Source organism: Camelus dromedarius, chromosome 13 (genome assembly GCF_036321535.1).
Source record: "Camelus dromedarius isolate mCamDro1 chromosome 13, mCamDro1.pat, whole genome shotgun sequence".
Taxonomy (NCBI): domain Eukaryota; kingdom Metazoa; phylum Chordata; class Mammalia; order Artiodactyla; family Camelidae; genus Camelus; species Camelus dromedarius.
In genome coordinates, this window is record NC_087448.1 from 4265661 (window position 1) to 4286764 (window position 21104).

A 21104-nucleotide genomic window follows, 5' to 3' on the forward strand; every position below is an offset into this window, starting at 1 on the left:
CCCATCCAACACAGAGGAAGCACACCAGGGGAGAGCCATCCCTAGATGTACTAGAAATCCAGCAAAGACGCAGTAAGCATTATAATGGCTTCCAGCTGACTCTCAACCACGCAAGAAGCACGTGTCCTAGTTTGGTGAAGTGTCAGAAGCTGATGTAATATCGTTGCAGGGTCAAGTTGTTTTGTTCCATTTCAAATAATCATTTAAATTCATATAAATGATGGGAAAATAATTTTTCTTCTGCTTTTTCATTTTAATGGGTTGCTTCAGGTAAACTCAGGGAAAGGTAAAATTTCTTCCATTTAACAATTTAAAAAATACCCCCAAGACTTTTGTGGTTACCTAAATTCATGATGGCTTTGTACAAACTTTCAACTGTCGACTGAAAAATAAAAAAATGCACAAGGTGGAGAGTTGTGAGCTAAGCTTTATTCGGGACAAACGAAGACTATAGCCTGGGAGACAGCATCTCAGCGAGCTCTGAGGAACTGCTCTGAAGAGGAAGGTGGGGAGGTCAGTATATATGTGATTTTGGTGAAGGGGGACACGAGCCATCAAGGGAAAAATAAGGTCTTATTGTAAGTAGGTAATCTACAAAATGACACAATAAGATTTTTATTTATTTTTTTATCAATGTGAAAACTGAGTATCTCTGTATAAACAGACTTTTCTGTTTTCCCAAACTTTCTAATAAATACAAATATGTGTTCCCTGAGATGACAGCAGATGGCCCAGTGGCCGAAGCGTGTTCTACTTCTAAACTAATTTATACCTCATCCCTTTTCCCATCTACACAGTAAAATCAGACGTTTGACTCTATTGTAGCTCACTTTCTATATTAATAAAATTGTAGCTTGTTGTGAGGTTTAATTAGATAATAAAGCACTTTGGGGCCCCTCCTCGATAAGTCTGTGTGGGTGAAGAATATTGCTAACTTAGTAATCATATGCACTGAAAAATTTTCCCCTAAAACGTGCAGACAGTTTTAAAACCCTGGACAATCACATCAGCTTTGGGTAGAGTTAAAAATAAGGACTGCTGAGAACCTTCATCGTGGGATGGATGAACTATGTCGTGCTCACTTGCTTTTTAAAACTTCTATTTAAATGTTTAGTTAGGAAGGAATGCTTCTATGCATTATAATTAAATGCAAGCACAGATTCTTCACCACAAAAGAGTCATTTTCCATTCAGTTTCTACTAATTTTTTTTTTGTCCCCAAATGAATCAATATGAAAATTAAGCGGGTTGTCTGAAAGCCTTAAAAAGAAGTATAGCTTTCATAATACAAGGAAGATTAAAATGAATTAAAAATCTCAAAGCACATCCTTTTAGAAAAATTGCATGCTATATACTTGAAGCCCTTAAAGGTAGCTTTTCCAGAGAAAAGAAAAATGAACAAAGAGGACATCTCGTTCCAGTTTATCTTCTTTAGAAGCTGGAACCTTTTCACAGTCGAAGCACAACTTTTCGCTTTTAATTGGTGAGCTTGTAATGGGAAGCCCGCTGGCAAGAGGGGAACCTTGTCCTGAATAGAGATGAAGGGGACCTATAACGGGCGGGAGGTTTGCAGGTAGAGAACGAATAAAAGATTCAAGTTTACGTGTTTCCTGGAATCTTCTCCTGACATTCTCACCCTTTCGGAGCTGCAGAATCTGGCCAGACATCTTGCACGTACTTCAGAATGAACTGAAGTTAGGAACTTCTTACTTCACCTGTTCAGTCCTCACTCTGGTCTTCTGTTTGCCAGAATTCACACGCCATGTGTGCGTGTGCGCAGGTGTGCCCGTGCCCACATGTTGTAAAGGGGGTGAAAATGATTCCTCCGTTCCTTTGACGGACCACGCCTCCCATTTCAGTGGGGACCTGAGACGCGGGCTAGAAGCACGATGAGACGTGGAAGCGCGTGCCCTGGGACGTCTCTTCCTCCATAAAACACTCCACTCCCACCATCTCTGCCGGGACCTTGAAGTGAAAGCTACCCGCCATTAAACAGACCCCTTTCCCCCACCTTGAAAAAGGACAACGGCTATGAGTTCAACTCCAACTGCACATAGGACGGCTCATATGTTACCAAAATATTTTGTCCATGTTAGACACTGATGTTCAATTTTGGCATAAATGGATCTAAACCATTCTTTTAGTTTAAAAGAAGAACTGATAATTCCAGGGTTTTCTGTGCAACAGGTCACACAGACACACAGATGGTGTCTTAATTACTGTGTTGTCCAGAAGCTAGTAGGTATGAATCTGTCCACCAGCATTTATATGGGAGTGTTTTTCACTTATCTAACTGCAGGGGGAAAAGACAGTGGAAATCACCCAACCATCAGAAGAGGGAATCATAGGACCGCCAAGTGAGTTGACGCCATCTTGGTTTCTTTTCAGGTTAACTAGAAAGTTGAAGTAGAGCCTGATGGATTTAGGTTATGTTGAATAGAAATTATAAGCAATAAACAGTTACAGAGATAATTATTTTTCTTCTCGATAGTGTTTGTTACACACACTATTGCTCCAGACACTCACATCCTTGGCCTGTGTACACATGGATACACATGGGTTTTATGAAACAGCCTCTAAAGATTTTATTGATGGCTTTACTCATGCCCATTGTGCTGGAGGAATCAGTCTACTGAACAAGCAGGTTTGCGCAGCCGTGGAACACTACAGAAGGCCAACTTGCCCACCCAGGTGTGGGCAGCACACCAAACTCACGTCTCCAAGGTGGTACAAACACTCTCCTTCAATCCTAGACGCTGACATCGGAATCTCTTGCTAACGACTAAGTACTCTTCCCTTGGCTGTTTCTGAAAAGGAGCAGCTCAACTAAGATTTCCAGGCACCAACATCTTCTGACCCCATCTCTGATCAACCGCTTGGCACACCAATATCTGCACCTTTATGAACATGTGGCCAGGGGAAATCCACTTTTCCACACACAGGAGAGGTCCTCTGCCCTCCCTCTTTTCGTGTTAACTCTCACGGCCCCTCTGCTGCCAGCATTAGTCCACTCTTCCCCAAGCCTTTGTGTCTAACACATCAGAGGGGACAAAGCAGACGTGACAACAGATGCAACCTGGGCTCATGGAGCAGAAAAAGAACCTGAGTGGTGACACTGCCGAAACTTAGAAAAGGTGTGCAGGTTAGCTAACAGCAGTGTAATGCTGTTTGTTTCCCAGCTTCAGTAAGTGCGCAGTGGCTGTGTCCGGGGCTGACGTTAGGAAAAGCTGATGAAAAGATGCACACAGACTGTGCTATTGTTACAGTTTTTCTATAGGTCTAAAATTATTTCAAAAGAAAATTTTAAACTAATAATTTTGATCAATTACTAACTATATACTAGACACTACTCTAACTCACATGTACATGCAATCATACACATGCACATCTATAGTTTATTATCAGCAAGGTCTGAAAGATAAGGACTGTTATCCCCATTTTACAGATGAAGAAACCAAGGCACCAAGAGGTCAGGTAACATGCTCCAGCCCATACACCTGAGTGCCAGGACCAGGCTTAGGACACAAGCTCCAAGAGTCTTCTGAAGCTCCCCCCAGGTTTCTTTACTAACTTTTAATGAGCATCGAGTTAATTATGATCCTTCAGGATATTAAAGATACATGTTCAAGAGATAATTTAGCTTCCCAGATCACCTAGAATTGAAAGACACAATTGAGATGCAAATTTACCTAGAATAGCTTAAATTAGGGCAAAAAGACCATGCAGGCACTGATGTGGCTTTTTGAGAATCCAGCGTGGAAGAGCGTATGTCCCTCTGAAGAGGAGAGGCTTTTCCAGGGTGGGTATAGCACAGTGGTGGAGCATGTGCTTAGCTTGCACAAGGTCCTGGGTTCAATCCAGTCAAAAAAATTTTTAAATAAATTAACAAACCTCCAAAAAAGAAAAAACTTCATTCCTTTAAAAAACAAAATAAAATTTATTTTTTAAAAAACAGGAGGATTTCGTGTGGAGTTCAGTGGTGTGCAGAAAACAGCCTACTAACCGGCCCTCTCGAGGGGACTGGGGGGGCTGCGATGTGTAGCATTTGCCTATTTTCACGGTGACATTCTTGTTACGGGTGACGTAGAACCACCAACCTGATGTCAACAGGCTCTCAAATCCATACAGATTTAACAATTAGCTCTTGAACCAGTCTGATCAGGCCCAAGGCACCGAGGAACCATCATTACAATGGCCGTGGCGTCCTATTTAAAAAAGTGAGAGAATGAAAACTAGGCGGGCAAGTTTCCTAATGTGTGTTGCGTCCGTGCACATGATACTTGTGCGAACATAAAGAAGAAACTGCATGAAGGCAGCCCCTGCTGGTGGGGCTGATGCACCTCACCGTGAAGTCTTCCTGCAGCACCAAGTCACTCAGAACAGCGTGGACGTTTGATTATTTTCTTGACTCCCCGGTGAACTGTTCACATCTACGCAGAAAGAAGTGTGGCCCTACCACAGGGCACAGACAGGAGGGATCCGAGCAGAAGGACCACCCAGACGTGCCCTCTATGGGTCTGAAGGGTTTCTAAAGAAGAAGTGACAATTTTTTTTAGGGGTTTTAATTCTGTTACTCATACTGAAGTGAAGATGTACAGATATGGAGAAACCAACAGCACAATGTTGGTGAAAAGAGACCAACATCACAGTGCTCATTTTTATTTTGTGGGACATGTGGAACATTCCAAGTCTCCTTGGAGAGGAAAAAGAGTGCGTTGAGTGTGAGAAGAGAAGCTCTTCTGATGGCAGAGGCCTGGGCGGCCCGCTGAGATCTGGTGGGCAAAAGACACATCTGACCATCACGGGACTCACCTCCTCCATGCTCGAGTGCAGCGCACACACAGGAAACAGATCTCCTCTCAATCACTTCAATTACTCTCACTCATTCAAAAAATATTTAATGTATTTCCATGACCCACTAGGCCTTTTTTTTGAGAGGCTGAAAATACAATGCTGAATGTTCTTTGCTTTCCTGAAGTTCCTATACTGGCATTCAAGACTTTATCTCTTCACATCTTTGATAAACACTACGGAGGAAAAGAGGAAAATGCATGGTGGTGAGTAACGAACTATGGAGCATAGCCCAGAAGCATCTGGCAAGGTTTCCCTGAAGGAGGTCCCTAAGAAAGAGCCCCAAGACACAAAGGATGCACAGGAGTCCCCTAGATGAGGCTCAGTACGGAAAAGAGAACATTCCACTGTAGGGAGCCACAAGCTTGAAGGTTCTTGAGGCGTAAGAAGTCAGGAAACTGCAAGAACTTGAGGGCGCTGGCAGCTCTGAAAGCCAGAAGAAACAGCCACGACAGCAGGGTGTGACATGATTCGATGGACAATAAAAGTAAAAGCGGGAATTGCTTAGCTTAGTCTGTAAACCCTCTGACCAGGAGCTGCAGAGCAGTTAAGCCAACTAATATTGAAAGCACATGACGGTAGCGTTTGGTAGACCGTTAGCTACTTTCAGCAGAGGCTGGCGTAGACAAGGAACGAGCAAACTTTACGAAAAAACAACTATTATTTTAAGTACTAAAGGAGTGCTCATATTTCCCAACTGCAAACCTGTAATATTGCCCTCTTCTTCTAAGTTTTTGTTTATTAAGTTTATGCTTTATTTTTAAAGATGAGCCCAGACTTGTAAAGCCTCATTAAGCCATTCCAGAACTAGACAAATGGAAAGAATGAGTTTGTTTGATTCCTTCGGAGCATGTAAAATCTACAGCTCCCATCTGGGTCCGTTTTCCTAGGCAACAGGCATATCTGTTACTTACAGAGTACTGGCCTCTGTTCATCAGATGGCTGACTGAGCCCATGGTAAGGTTCAGATCTTTCCCCAATCCCATGGCAGTGACAGAAGACGTGGAAAAATAGGAAAGAAAAGAAATTTGCAACACCCTGAAAGCAGAATATAAGCCCATCTCTGGACCAGAAATTTTGAAGAATTTCTAGGAGATGTATCTGTACCCCATAGGGCATCTGGAATTCAAAAGAATGAGGTTCAGTCAGTGTGGAACATTCCAGTGTTTGAGCATCAAAACAAGGTTGGGAAGGCAGGGCCTGAAAGGAGCTGGATGTTTTTACCAACGAAACCCAGAAACTTGCCCATAAAATCTTGCAGAGAGGGAGGCCTCATAATTTTAGTGAAAGGGAGCTGTGAAGGAAAGACCAGCACACTGGACTTTACAAAAAATAAAAACTGTGAGGCAAAAATAAAGTTATTAAAAACTATGAATCCAAACAACAATAATAATAACAAATGGGAAATATTTTTGCCACATAAATGAGATTAAGTTTCAATACTTGTAATACATAAAAAAGGTTTTAAAAATATTAAGAAAACAATGAATCCATGATAGAATAATGGCAAAGAATCAAAATGGTAAGTCAGTCATAAAAAGGATTTCAATGACCCTAAATTTGTTTTGTTTTGTGTTAATGCTCAACCTACTAATGATCAACAGAATTCAAAATAAAACAATAAAATACCTTTTTTTTTTTTTTTTTTTACCTAGTAGCTTAGCAAATATAACACTACCCAGTGTTGACAAGCATGTGGGAAAACCAGGTACATTGCTCTGTGGGAATGTGAACTGTCAGGAGACAGATCTGGAAATAAGGACTGTAGGCCTTGAAAATGTCATACACTTCAAGATATCAATTCTATTTTTTTTAGGAATTAATCAGGTAAGTTTCTATATTATCTGTTCTATGGAGCTTTATTTTGTAGCCCTTGTATTGGGTTGAATCATGTCTTCCCTGGTCCCCTCCCCAAGCTCATGTCTTTCCCAGAACCTCAGAATGGAGGTTGAGTCACTGCAGACGCACTTAGCTAAGATGAGGTCATATTAGAGTAGGGTGGGGCCTTAATCCAACGAGATGGATGTCCTTATAAGAAAAGGAGAAGAACTACAAAGACAGAGACACAAGGAAAAGACAGAGATTGAAGTGATGTGTCCACAAACCAAGGAAAACCAAGAATTGCCAACCACTAGAAGACAGAAAAAGGCAAGAAAGGATCCTTCCTTAAAGACTTCAGGGAGAGCGCAGCCCTGCCGACACCTTGATTTTGGACTTCTCGACTCTTGAATTGTGATCGAATAAATTTCTGTTGTTTTAAGTCACCCAGTTTGGGTGCTTTATTACTGCAGTCCTGGGAAATGATCACAATACTAAAATGAAGGAACTACCTAAATGTCTACCACTGGGGACTGGCTAAATACAGTTGACCTTGAACAGTGCAGGTCTGAACTGCCCAGGTCCCCTTATATGAGGACATTTTTCAGTAGTAAATACTACAGTGCTACGTGGCTGGTGAATCCTCCAATTCGGAGAAACCACAAATACAGAGGGCTGATTATAAATTATGTGCAGATCAATCCTCCCCACTACCCCTTATGGTGTTCAGGGGTCAGCTGTAATTATAACAGATCCATGTAGGGAAACAAAATGAAGCTAATAGAAAGAATAAAGTATATCCATGTGGATGGATATGGAAAGATGTCTGCATTGTACTAAGTGGAAATATCTGGTCCTTTAACAATATACATGATATAACTTTATTATAACAATAAATATGTATGTTAAAAAGCAGGAAAAATATAATTCAAATTATTAGCATTATTACGGGGAAATAGTACTTTCACTTACTATTATTTACATAGGTTTCTATATTGTTTATCGTTTTTTTTAATGAGAGTATATTACTTATAAAATCAATAAGAACTATTAAGGTATTTCAATTTTAGAAGAAAAAAATACCGTTAAAAAAAAAAACATGATCCTAGGAAATACCAGTCAGAAGCCAGTATAAAAATAACATCATTGAAAATGTTTCTCCTCTAAATGACTCACCATTCTCTGTCAGAATGTTTTATTAATAAATATTTGTTTATCCTAACTTGAGTCAAAGCAAAGAAATTGGTGGCAATTCCCTCCTAACAGAGAAATTGCTAAAAGGAAACCCTCGAAATAAAAATAAAACTATAGAAAGTATGACATTAGCCAAAGAACCTGTCTGTTAGAACACTGCCCGTTTCTAATGTCTGTCTCTTTCAGTCCATCATCCAACAGAGACTCCATTTTGAATGGACGCCTCCTCTTCTTCATTGTCTTCCTTCTCCACACAGCGTACCTCCACGTGGACCCGTCCCTCCTGACCCACACCGTGCCCTGTGGTTTAGTGTTAGCAGTGCATTTGCAAAGGCTGCCACACAAGGATTAAGCACGTTACTCATCAGACGACTGTGTGTGTTTATCTCAAGCATGTTTGAGAGACTTAGATCTAAGAACTGCTCAAAAGTGTGGCCCACTTTCCAGCGGGGGCGATCTTTTCCATTTCAGATACTTCCGGTTTTTCTAATTCCAGGCCCGTAAGCAAATATCTGAACTTCATACTGGGCCAAAGAGTAGAAGGTCTGTACTCAGTTAATCAACATAAAAATAGTTACCATTTTTTAAGTCCCAGTTTTTATCTGCTGTTGTTTTGCTTTTGCTTTGTTTTCTAATTCATGTGTTCATTAATTCATTCAACCTTTTAATAACTTTTTTGTGCCTGCTATGAAGGCCGTCACTGGATTAGGCTTCACCTACATCATCTCTGCTCCTCGTGGTGGTCCAACTACGTAGGCATCCCCTTCACCAATTTACAGATGAGCGAATAACAGTTCCAAGAGCTTAAGTCAAGTTCCCCAAATCTCACAAAGCCTTTTGGCAGAGCTAAGATTCTGTACTGGTTCTATTAGTTTCACAGACCCATGATCTGGATTCCTGGCATGCTTACAGAGCCCCTGGTTCAATGGGGACCAAGAAAGAAGGGTTGACCACAAATAAAGCAACAGTGGACAAGACAGGGTACCTTTAAGTGCAAGCAAATGCGGTGCAGTGAACATTACAGGACCTCCCGGAGGAAAGTTCCAGTGAATGGAAGGCCTGACCTCACACAGGCCACGAACTGAGCCTGGAGAATAATCAGAGTTTATGGGGAGGAGACCAGTGAGGGGCAGGGGGCCTGCTCCAGCCTGGACGACGACAAGAGGGGGCCCAGAGGCTGAGACCCCCGGGTGGGTGTGTCCAGTTGTACAGTAATCCATTCTGTATTGACAGGGCTTCTCCTCTTCTGACAGGGCAGGTTGTGTACCCCTAACTTCCCTTTTTCCTTTGGCTGCGAGAGGCTTCAGAATCAAAAGCTGCGCTCAGCCAATCATAGAATTAACGTATTTGCTTTCTCTTCTTTAAACCCCTGATGTTTAGCATCATATTTTTATGTTACTTATCTCGTGATGATTATCATTGTCTTTATCTTCCAATGTTTCCACTTTTTTCTCTTTCTCCCTTTTTTTTCCTGAATAGACCTTTTTCTCTAAATAAAGGGATGTTATAGAAATTAAACATATCTAAGTTGGGAAGTTGCTGAATCAGAAGAAATCCTTGGCTGGGCAGTTTGTTCTCAGTACTCTGCTAGGACACGGTCCTAGAAAGACCGAATGTTTCAGACTCTTCTTGACAAAAGCTTTGAGCTTCCTCTAAGAAACACGTGCCACTTACTATGTCCCTACTGCATGCATTTGGTATATAATACCTACTTTAACCCTCATAATAAATCTATGAAGTCAGCATTACCATACTCCATGAGAGATGATGAAACTGAAAATCAAAGGGGCTGGCAAAGCTCCTCAGACCACACAGCGAAGAGATGAGCAAACAAGCTTGGAACTGGACTCCTTTGACTTCAAGGCCCATGTGCATTTTTACACTGAAATCTACCAACGTAATCTACAGCCACAAATGTGTCTCACCACATTCCATAAGTCATGGAATCTTTTTGCTTTGTTTTGGAAATGTTTTCTGCTTTATTAACTAGAAACTGAGAAATGAAAGTGTAGATTAGAAATTCATCCTAAAGCTATACTTCATCTGTAAAATTAAATTAAAAACAAATACATGGAAAACAAAATTGTAAAAACCTAATGTAAACAAAACCTAGTTTAAATCGATTTAAAGGGAGAACCTTAACTAATGAAATCATGTAGGATATGCATTATAAATACTTCCGTTTAATTACATCAAGCTGATGCTGTCAAATTATGTAAATTATGAAAGAAATACATAAAATATTCTTTTCAAATAATATTTTTGTCTCAGATTATAAAAATATCAAAGAACCAACATTTTAATATAATAAAGATCAAATAGATATAGACAGAGATATAGACATATAGATACACGGAAGAGCTCGTCAGTCTCTTATTAGCAGTATTAAAGACTTATTACACTTCTGAGCATAGCCTGCAGTGCCATAATGCAGAGGCTTTTCCTGCAGGGCACTTGCTTGTGCGAGCTGTTCTTTGGACCTTTTTGTTTGTTGCACGAATGCCCACACCTAAATCCCCCAGGTAGAGGCCCCCACATCTGGAAGCAGAAATGCATATGCTCATTCTGTTATGGTCTGTTCTGTCAGGGCCTCCACTGACACCCGAGCCCTGAGCATCCAGTCTGCACATCAGAGACAAGGAAGGGAAGATGCTGTGATAACACAGGCAGGATGGGAGCACGTGAGTATTCCCTCACGCGCGGCGGTACCCAAGGAACTCCTAGCAGGACTGAGGAGCTTGCTGCCCCGCAAGCCAGCAGCACAGGGGTGTGTTCACTGGTACCCCCTCAGACTCTGAGCTCCTTGAAGCAGGAGCCATATCTTGCTCATCTCGGCCTTGTTCTCTTTATCCAGACAAGACGCCTGTCACGGACAAGATGAATGAGTGAAACTACCTGACATAGAACTTGTACAAATGACTTGAACGTGCCAGTGCACCCAGGGCTTCATGTCTTTGTAGTTACTATCAGTTCCTCATTATCTGACCAAAGGGGTGTGTAACACGCAATAGTGGATAAAGACATCTAGAACTTTCTTGAGCCCTAGAGACACAAAGTATGACAAAATGCCAGGAGCCAGAAGGGGACATTTGGGGAACAATTTAGTTTAGGGGCCGATAACTGAACATTGCATGCTCTGTCATCTTTCATTCCAGCTTTCATGTGATCAACACTATAAATGATGGAGAGGTTATCCTATCTTTTTTGATTAAATACATTTACATGTAACAGACTGACAGTGGGGCAGTGATTGATCTACAAAGTAAAACACAACCCAGGGGAAGTTGTCAGTGTATGAATTAAACAGTGAAGGGAGTCATCCATCTGGAGTGAGGAGAACAGACTCGTCTTGGGGAAAGGCATGTAAGGGGCTGCTGGATGACCACGGTCTGGGCCAGCATGAGAAAGACCTGGAATTCTGACCTAACCACCGATTCAGATGGTGCTCAAACAAAGAAAGGACTTTATCTGTGACATTAAAAAAAAAAAAAAAAAAAAAAAAACACAGACCAACTTGTCATCCTAAAACTGATGGCTTATTTGGACGTTTAATTTTTATAACAGGGGCCAAGTCTCTTTACGTACAGCGTAGATTTCCGCACAGAGTGGGAGAGGGGATGTAGGGTTACTGCCTAAGATGCTCACTTTGTCTTAAGAGCAGTTTCGACAGTGGCCGCTAAGGTCTCAGGTCTCGGAGGAGACGGGGAGACGGGGGGGTCATATAACCAAAGCCACGAACTCCTGCCTGACCGCAGGAAAGGTTCCTCCGTGTGCGAGGAGAAAGGGGACACAGACTTTTACAGGCTGCTGCCCAAGACACATCAGCGTACCTGCACCCCTCTGCAGCCCACTAACAGTTTTCACTCATCTCAGCCGGCGTGGGTGAAATATCACAGCAATTACAAAGCTCGGGATGCCGGGGAGCTGAGCTTTAGAAACGGCTCCCGCAAATTGCTTCCATTTTTCAGCTCACAGTGAGAAGAGAGGCAGAAACAGAGAGAGGTAAAAAAGAGAGCAAGTGAGCATGCCTAGCTCATGCTGCATAGTCTGCGTGTGCACACATATAAATATCTTAAGCCTCCCTTTTGTGCTTGGGAGAGAAAAGAGCGAGCAGCAATCAGCAATTCAGGGACAATCAGACAGATTAAAGCCAACATCTTATGTGTCTCTGAGGAGCCAGCACCAACATCTTCATTCCGGCTCAGCTACCTTCCACTCTCCGCTGGCTGAGGGAATATATTTTATTAAAAACATTTCTTTTACCTGGAGGTCCTGTCAACTAACTAACAAATGAGAAGAGAAGAAACTGAGAGTATTCTTTGTGTGCCAAAAAATAAGCCAGTTAAGAAAATGTTATTTTTCTAATAGGGGGAAAGAGGAAAGAAATGAGCTTGGATATTCCCCTTGTGAAGTTTGGCAGCACTTCTGTTTCCTTCAGGACCTTCCTTTAGTATTCGAGACAAGTTTGCTCATCAAAAATAAACTTTGCACTAAAAATAAGCAATTTGGGTTTTTAAAAAAATCTCTTTTCAAAGATACAGGGAGTCTCTTATTTGAAAACAATTTCATCGCTACAACATTGATCTTTTTTTTTAACTAGATAGCACAAATTTTGTTCATGTATTTTTATTGACAGAGAGTCAGATAGTACAATTTAATCTAATTTGACCCAATGTATTCTGATTTTTGCACTACATCTGTCATGGTTTAAAATGCTGGCTGGGTTATCTGTAGATCCATTGAAGTCTAAGCTTTAAATATATATATGTATTTAAATATATACATATTTTAACGTTAAGGTGATGCTACTTTGTAGCTGAACTCTCTTTAATATCAACAGGGAACAGGGCAATGAAAGATCTTTTCATATTACTTTTTAATTTTTTTTTTTTTTATGTTTTATTTATCTCTTGGAATTTTCTTTCAAGTTCCGGACATTAGAATATGGCAATAAATTATCATTTCAAATTTCATTATTTAACTAGTGTTTACTGCCAGTTGTCAAAGGAATAAACATATAAACATTAAATTCCATTTTCTAAAGATCACAAAGACTTTAAAAATGAGTACTACTTTATAAATTGAAAATCTGTGACATTTTCCCCCAATTCTCTAAGCCAAAATTGAATTCTTCGAGAGACAGACAGCTAGCTGGAATTTTCATAAATGTTCTTTCCGATGCAAAGTCAGCTTGGCATTACTGGAGGAAAACCTAACACATGTTGCACACCCGAGACTTTTAAGCAACCAATTTAAAGACAGTGGGTGAACACATTGCCACTGAATTTCAAGACAATTGGGTTTTGGGGGGATTTCTTTTCCCCACTTGCAGACCAGGGGATCCAGCAGTCCTTGCTTCTCCAGCGGGAGTGCCCGCTATGTGCCAAGGCAGACAGAAAGCCCACGGAGCGCGCTTTGCTGCAGGCATGAAACTCGGGGCTTACTGACTTCACATCACCTGCCCAGAGCGAAGGAGAAGCAGGAAGAGGATGTGAATGCAGCCCTACCTGATCCTCAAGACCCTGAGCGTCCTGCTACACTCTGCTGCCTCTTCATCGACTCTGAGTCCAACTGTTGAGCTGTTTTCTGGCTCTTCCTTCTTCACTTTCAGGTCTTCTCTGTTAGACACGGGCTACTTTTGTTTGGTCAATCTTCTGCCTACCCCTCAATTATAGGACTTGAGATGCACATCTTTCTTCCCTTTGGGATGAAGTCTCCTTAGGTTTTATAACTCAGTGAACTGAATTTCCCTCAACTCGTATTGCATTTCTGGAGCAGAACACATCACACAGGGTTTGGTGATTATCTGCTCAGCACTGGTGTTAGCCGAATCTATTGAACAAAAGAGTAAACCCCTTGAGGTCAAACACAATGACCTTCCCAACATGGTTCTCCTGTAGTGTCTTCAACACAAACACGTTGCTCCAGTGGCAGTCGGCAGATATCAGCACAATCTCCAAAAATAACCAGGACATCCTACGTGTTTACAAGATGTTTCTACATCTAATGCTTAAAAAAAATTCTATCCCTTCGTGCAGAATATGTCATTACACTATCATCACAGATGAATCAGCCAAAATAAAAACTCACGTGTGCCTGATCTAAATCCAAGGAATCAATTAATTTTTTAGGAATTCTTGGGAATATGTCTCGTAGACTCAGGATTTGGCCCTTTTCCCTACTCACCTGAAGGCAAGTGACATCACTGGACACAATGACATCATGATGTCATTTAGTAATGAGGACAATAATAGTATTTATCTTAAGTACTAGAATTTATTGTGTCTGTTTTCATCTTGATCAATTACAGCGTGCTGTCCCCTCCAGTGACCCCTCCTTCTCCTGCAGACTGGCCTTCTCCCACATCCCGTGGCCCTGGGGCCTCCATAAAGTTTCCCTTCATTGATTGTAGTAAAAAATGAACAGATTCTAAAGTGCTTTTGTGTGTGTGGGGGGGGTGCACACGTGTGTGGGTGTATGTGTGTGTGTGTAATTACCTTTGATACCATCTCAACAACCTTGTGAAGCAGACAGCTACAGGACTGAGACTTGTTTTTGTCAGTAAAAAACTGAGACTCAGAGTATCCAGTCGACTGGCCCCAAACTGGTCAGGTAGCCCAGACTCCGCTTCCTGACCCCTAGTCCAAGTCTTGTTCTTGCCCCTATAACCTCAGAAGCCTTTCTGGGCCAGAAACCTGCACGAGGTAAGGCAGTGATTTATTCAAGCCCTATCTGAAAAGCTATGTCTGGCCAATAAACTCAGACACACCAGGTTCAACTAAATTCATATCCACTTGGAAACTGTTTACCCAACAGAGCTAGAAGCTTAAAAATATCAGAAGATAGGGCATCTCTGTGTAATCTAATCACTGTTTGTTTTACACTTCATGATGCGTGTGAGTAATGAGTTTGAGGACTTCAGCAACTTCTTTGATCATTTGTTCTTTTGTCATTTCCACCTTGTAACAAACCTGCCTCTGAGACAGGTATTATTAATTGCATATTGTTTTGTGTTTCTAACGTTTCATTCCATCGACTCTCCTGGGTTTTTTTCCCCTCTTAGTTTGCAGATCCCTGCTGTTTTCAATATTTAACCATTTCTTCATAGGGATCTTTTGGATATGAACTGAAGTTGGCCAAACTGTTTGCTACAGTCTTGTCAGTGTTTCTGCATTCAGAAGCATTTGTTGATTCAGTTGCAGTAATAAAGATTTTCCCACACAGTCTGCTTGACACTTGCAAGTTCAGTCTGCACCAGCTTCTATTGTGTTAAGCAAATAACCATACTGCACTGAAATTCCACTCATTGTGAATGCTAAGGCAACAGGATTTTCTCCAGGTCACCGCCAGCCAAACCTGTTGTTATCCGAAAACCCTCTCCAGATGAAAACTAAAAAGAATCACATGACCCAGAAAAAAGATTAGCTTTCAGGAAGTCTTTGGTTTTTGCTATGTTTGTCAAGACATCCCCAGAGGGAGTGGAAAATAATAAAGTAAAACTTATTTCTGGAACGAAGCCCATTTCAAAATAGAGTCTATGAACTTTCAAATTTGCAAGACACAGCTTCTCAAAATCAGAGCCACAAAACTGGGCTATGGCAAACCCAAAGGGACCAGAAGCAATGCAAAACAAGGGATTTAGCAACTTTTAATTGCCTCATCTTCAATTCAAAAAGGAGTGTAAGTATTGATATTAAGCTATCGTTCAGCTGCACACACCAGTCAGCTAGTTTGCCGTGACACACGAATCCTCAGAGAATCGTCATTACCCAGGACTTCTGTCATTTCGGATGAATTTTCCACCTTGTTGGAAACATGCTGTACTTTCCTGATCTTCTCTGTTTCTTTGCTTCTATCTGGGGACACTAATTTACATCCTATGTTCTGGGAAAAGCCTGGCTAGGAAGCAGGACCTTTCATGTTTGAAGAGGCACAGTGTAAAAAGCCTGTTCAGAAGGCATATGGCATTTGTTGACCAGAAGGAATCCAAAGGTTTTAGAACCCAAGATTGAAACTTGGGCAAAACTGTAAAATCTGACTTACACAAAATTAGAAAATAGATAAATCAGGCTGGCTAGTGAATTGCCAGGATTTACGCCCAGGCGCCTGCTGCTGGGAGTCAAGCCGACCCTGGAGACTCGGAGGCCTCCGGGACACCACTCCAGCCAGAGCGCTTTACTGAAACAGGAGCAAGCGTGTGGCCCCCTGGTCCGGGACAGCCCCTGTACTTCATGGACAAAGGAGGCAGGCAGCGCTAACACCCTTAATCCAGAATCATCGGGAATAACCAAAATATCCCACTGTGGTCATTTTATATACCAGTTACCTACTGCTGCATAAAAAAACTACCCCAAAGCTTAGTGGGATTAATAACAACCACTTACTACCTCATGTGCTAGCCAGCTTCCGAGATGGCCCACAGGGCTCCCCACACCTTGGTTGTCATGTCCCTGTATAGGCCACTCCTGCTCTGAATGGTCACCTGTGTAACCAGTAGGATACTGTGAAAAAGACAACGTGTGACTTCCAAGGCCAGGTCATAAAGGACACTGTGGCTCCTACATTGCCTTCTCTTGTGACTTACTTGATTTTAGGCAAGCCAGCTGCCACGTTGTAAGGACATTCCAGCAGTCTGTGAAGGTCCACAGGAGGATAAACATAGGCTTCTTGCCAGCGGTCAGGGAGGGACTAAGCCACATGCGGGAGCCATCTTGGAAGCAGATCTTCCAGCCTAGTCAACACCTTGACTGTGACCTTGTAAGAGGCCTGGAGCCAGAAACATCCAGCCAATCCCTCATGGCTGCCTGCTTCAAGGAAAGTAAGAAGATACATGTTTAATTCTCAAAGCCACGAAGTTTGAGGGTGATTTGTTATGCATCGGTGAAGTGCTTCTCCTGCGGGCTGGGAATTTGGGAGTGGCTTATCTGAGTGGTTCTGACTCAGAGTTTCTTGCAAGGGTACAATCTAAATGTCGGCCAGTGCTGCAGTTACTTAAAGGTCTGACCAGGTCTGAAGGAAGCTTCCGCGATGGCTCCCTCACACGGCTGGTGAGCTGGTGCTGGCTGTCGGGAGGAGCCTCTATTTCTTTTCTTGTAGACCTCCCCTCGGCCTGCCCGCATGTCCTCATGACATGAGGCCTGGCTTCTCCCAAAGCAAGTGGTCTGAGAAAGAGATCAAAGAGGAAGTTAACTTTGCTGTTCACATTCGAGTGTCAAAAGATTCATGTTGTCACTTCTGTGATGTTCTATTTGTTAGAACTAAGTTGCTAAGTCTGAACCACACACTAGGGAAGAGGGTTTGGGCTTTATCATTTGAAAGGAGGAATATCAAAGAATTTTTGGATAAAACCACCAGAGTCTTACAACAACGAATTATTAATTTTCCTCCCACATGCAAAATACACACATCCCCTCCAAAACCACCCATACATTGTAACTATTAAGCAGCAACTGAGACTCAAGTATTAGCATCTAAATCAAATCCTGTTGCAAATGAAGCCCCACAGATGTGGTTCCCTGAATACAGTTCCCCCCATTTGAAGACCTGTCAACCGAAGATCTGTGCCACACTGTATGTAATGGAGGGACAAGCTTATGTATTCAGTGTGAACACTCCCTTTTAAAAATGATAAAACAGAGGACACACAGGAGTCACTGGTCCACGGCAGTTCTGAAACCTAGTAGAGCACAGGCTGACAGCTGCTTGATTAGGAGTCAAAGCCTGGGAATGAGTCTTCATAGCTTGTGGCTCTGCCCGGTTACCCTCTTGGTTTTTTTTTTTTTTTCCTTTGAATAATTATTTTCCGTAAAAGGCAGCTTGTGTTTTCAACTGAATTGTTTTCTATTTCTTGTTTGTAGAAATTTGGGGTTCCAAAGGCCTCTTTTCAATTCTACTGTTTCTATCCCTTACAGTTCAAGCCAACAATGTTTTCACTAGTAAGCTTCCCTTAAAACCTTTGTGGGTCTCCTATGATCCCTGTTGGCACTCACTCCATTAGATAAAAGCCACAAACATCTCCCAAGATGTCTTGTGAGAGAAGGCTTCCTTTACCTTTGGCTTCTTCTGAGACTGACAAGGAACAGTAATTTTAAGCTTTTCAGAAACTTAGTTTCTGAATGACCCTGAGGTACACATTAGGTATGTCTGCAGTCTTCACAAAGGACTGTACAGTCTCATCTGCAGCTATCTCTTCATATCATGTCTTCCTGGGAGTGCTCTGGATTTGACCTTAGCCCTAGAGCTATCTTTAACTTCAGCACCGTTTGCTTTCTAGAGGGCCTGGGACTTCCAAAATTAGCAATTCCTGTCTCCTTTATGCTTCACAGATCTTCCTTCAGTCTATTTCTGTTTTCTTGCATTTTACTGTAAGCGGCAAGCAGAAGCCGGGTAATCCCTTTAATCATCTGCCTAGAAGTCAGCTAGATCCTCCGATTCGTTAGCTCCATTTTCTGCTTTCCACACTGCTTTCACCAGGGTTGCTAGCACTTTATGCTACCACAAAACGAGAATGGGTTACTTACAGTTTCTAACAATATTTTCCTCACTTTTCGTTAAGCCCTCACTTGCAGTCTTGGCAAAAACTATCAGGCTTCTATTAACAATCGCTTCAGAGCACTTCAAGCTTTCATGAAAACCCTCCTCTAAGTCCCTCCAACTTCCACCGACGGAGCAATTCCACAGCCAAGCCCACATTTTTAGCTTTTCGCTATGGCCGTGCCCCACTGCCAAGATACCAAATTCTGCATTAGTTTAACTGTAGCTAGATAACAAACTACTCCAAAATTTAGTGACTTGAAATAAAAATGATCGTCTACTGTCTGGCATTTTCTGTGTACATGAGATGCAGTATTTCTTTTGATATAGTCATGGTGGTTTACTGGGTAATTTGATATTTGAGAGGTGCTTGTTTGTATGGGTCAGATGAGAAAAAGTTGGAGTTCATCAATATTTTATGACATATTTGCAATAAATATGGACACTGGAAAACATCTACAAATAAGGCAATGTGCATATGTACTTGATAAATCACAGCTATTTCAATTTCGTACACGTTAAGTGTTGTCTTAAAGGAACCGCGGTCTCACGGGGAAGGCAGCAGTACGTATAGTGGTCTGCAATACAACATTGATTACCATATTCACAGCAGAGGAGCTAATAAAGTGCTATGAAAGTCTGAAATAGGGAATACTCATTTTGACCAATTGGATCGGGATATGTCTCAGAAAACTCAACTCTGGATGATAAATAAAATTTTCTTTCAAGAAGGGAAGAGAGAGAAGGATGATCTAAGTGAAGGAGACAAACGGAGGGAAAGATCTGGAGGCGCCATAAGCTCAGGACCTGATTTACAAAGTGGGAGGAACCTCAGGACTGGGATGAGACACGGAGGGAGCAGGCAGAGTGAGGGGGAGGTCTGCGTAAGGCTGCGGCTAGATTTGGGGGTGGGGGCTGTCTGGGGGATTCTGAATGCCTGACTCACAACCCATTGAAGGCAAAGGGGAATGGTGACTTTTGAGGAGGGAAATGACACATTAGGGATGTGTTTCACAAACCATTATTAATCTTTTCTTCCATTTTAACACCTCCTGGATTTTCTGTGAGAACTCAGTATATTAATACACGAGAATGAAAGATAAGCAAAGGGCTGGAATAGCTTTGGTTGGAACACAATGAAGAAAAATATTTGGAAATGCTTCCAAGTGTGAGAACTCTTTAAATGCTCCCACTTCATTTCAATCACAGTAAAAATAACAACAAAGAATCATGGCTCATCCTCTATTCGGATGCAAAGAAGGAAATAATCACGGCTCCACATCCCAAAATAGCAGCAGAACAGGTTTTTCTTTGAAGGGTCTTTCATGATTCTCTCTAGAGTCACTGCCCTTCTTCAGAGATTTCAGAAGTAATAACATACCTTACTCAACAAAAAAATGTCAGAAAAACAAACAAAAAAAATTCCTCATTTTCTCTTTTGAGCTGCATTTTCCTCCCGGACAAGGACCCAGGAAAGCAGGTCCTCAAGCTTCCCCACGGGGCGGCACACGCCTGCCAGTGCGGGGCGGGGCGGAGCGAGGACTCGGGCCACCCTGACGGCGGCAGTGCTTTCTCAGACCCTGAGATGCCGGAGCTCATGAAAGGCTGACAAATAGCCACCTTTGAATGCTGCCCTTTCAAATTTGCTTTTACTGTAGGGCTTAATTTTTTTTTTAAAGAAGAATTATCAGAAAGTGGTCTTTTACTGAAGCTCAGTTAGAACACAAAGCAGAAAACGCCAGGATCTAACTCGTTTTTCAGCCAGCGTTCCCAAGATATTTGTTGTTGAATGATGAATGGCTGGGGTGTGGGAGGTCACACAGAAGTGCTCAGAGGTGAGAGGCAACGCAGCTGAAATGAGCAGAGGAAGGGGCAGGACTGCACGTCTCAGTCTGGGGAGCAGACTGGCATTTTAGAAAATGAGGAAACTTGTAAAAGACAGAAAAAAGGATATTAGTTTAAGAAATGGCACCGAAGACAGGATATGCTACAGCATCTACTGATTACGAATAAGATGCAAAATGGGAGAACTGCCCCTTTATTTTTTTAATTACTGTTTTAATACCCTCTGGTCAATAGTTAGATTGGGGGATAAAATGTACAAGCTAGAAATAAAACAGGGAAAAGCATAATAATAAATTCCTCTTATTTCTAAACATCACCATCTGTTTTCTTAATTGAGATTATATACAAATCGTTCAGGTGGTGTTTAAAATGTAATGGAATAATATCCTTTCTACACTCAGTAAGTCAAGTTTCAGTCAATTGTGTTAGCGTCGAAAATGAAAATTGTTAGAATAAATATCACTATGGGTTAAACTTAAACTTTAAAATGTCTAGAAAGGTGAAATTTTAGATTTTTGCATCAGTTTCTCTGCCATTTCACAAGTCTGCATCTTTGTGCTCTTACACATGAAGATGAGCTAAGACTAACATGGGAGGAAAGAGAAAGCACCAGAAGCGAGATGGACTCCGTCTTGCTTCTCCTGAAGCTGCATGAGAGCAATCTGCTGGAAAAGGAGCTTGAAAATACAGAGAAAATAGGGCAGAGAATTAAGGACTATGAAAGCACACGTTTTCCGCTGGTCTCTGTGCCATGTTGATTACTGCAACAAAAAGGGACCTTTAAAAATACAGGATCCTTTCTTCCTCCCATAGAGGATTCATAAGAGGACAAAAGGGGACAAGGGCACCTGTGCTGTGGGAGCT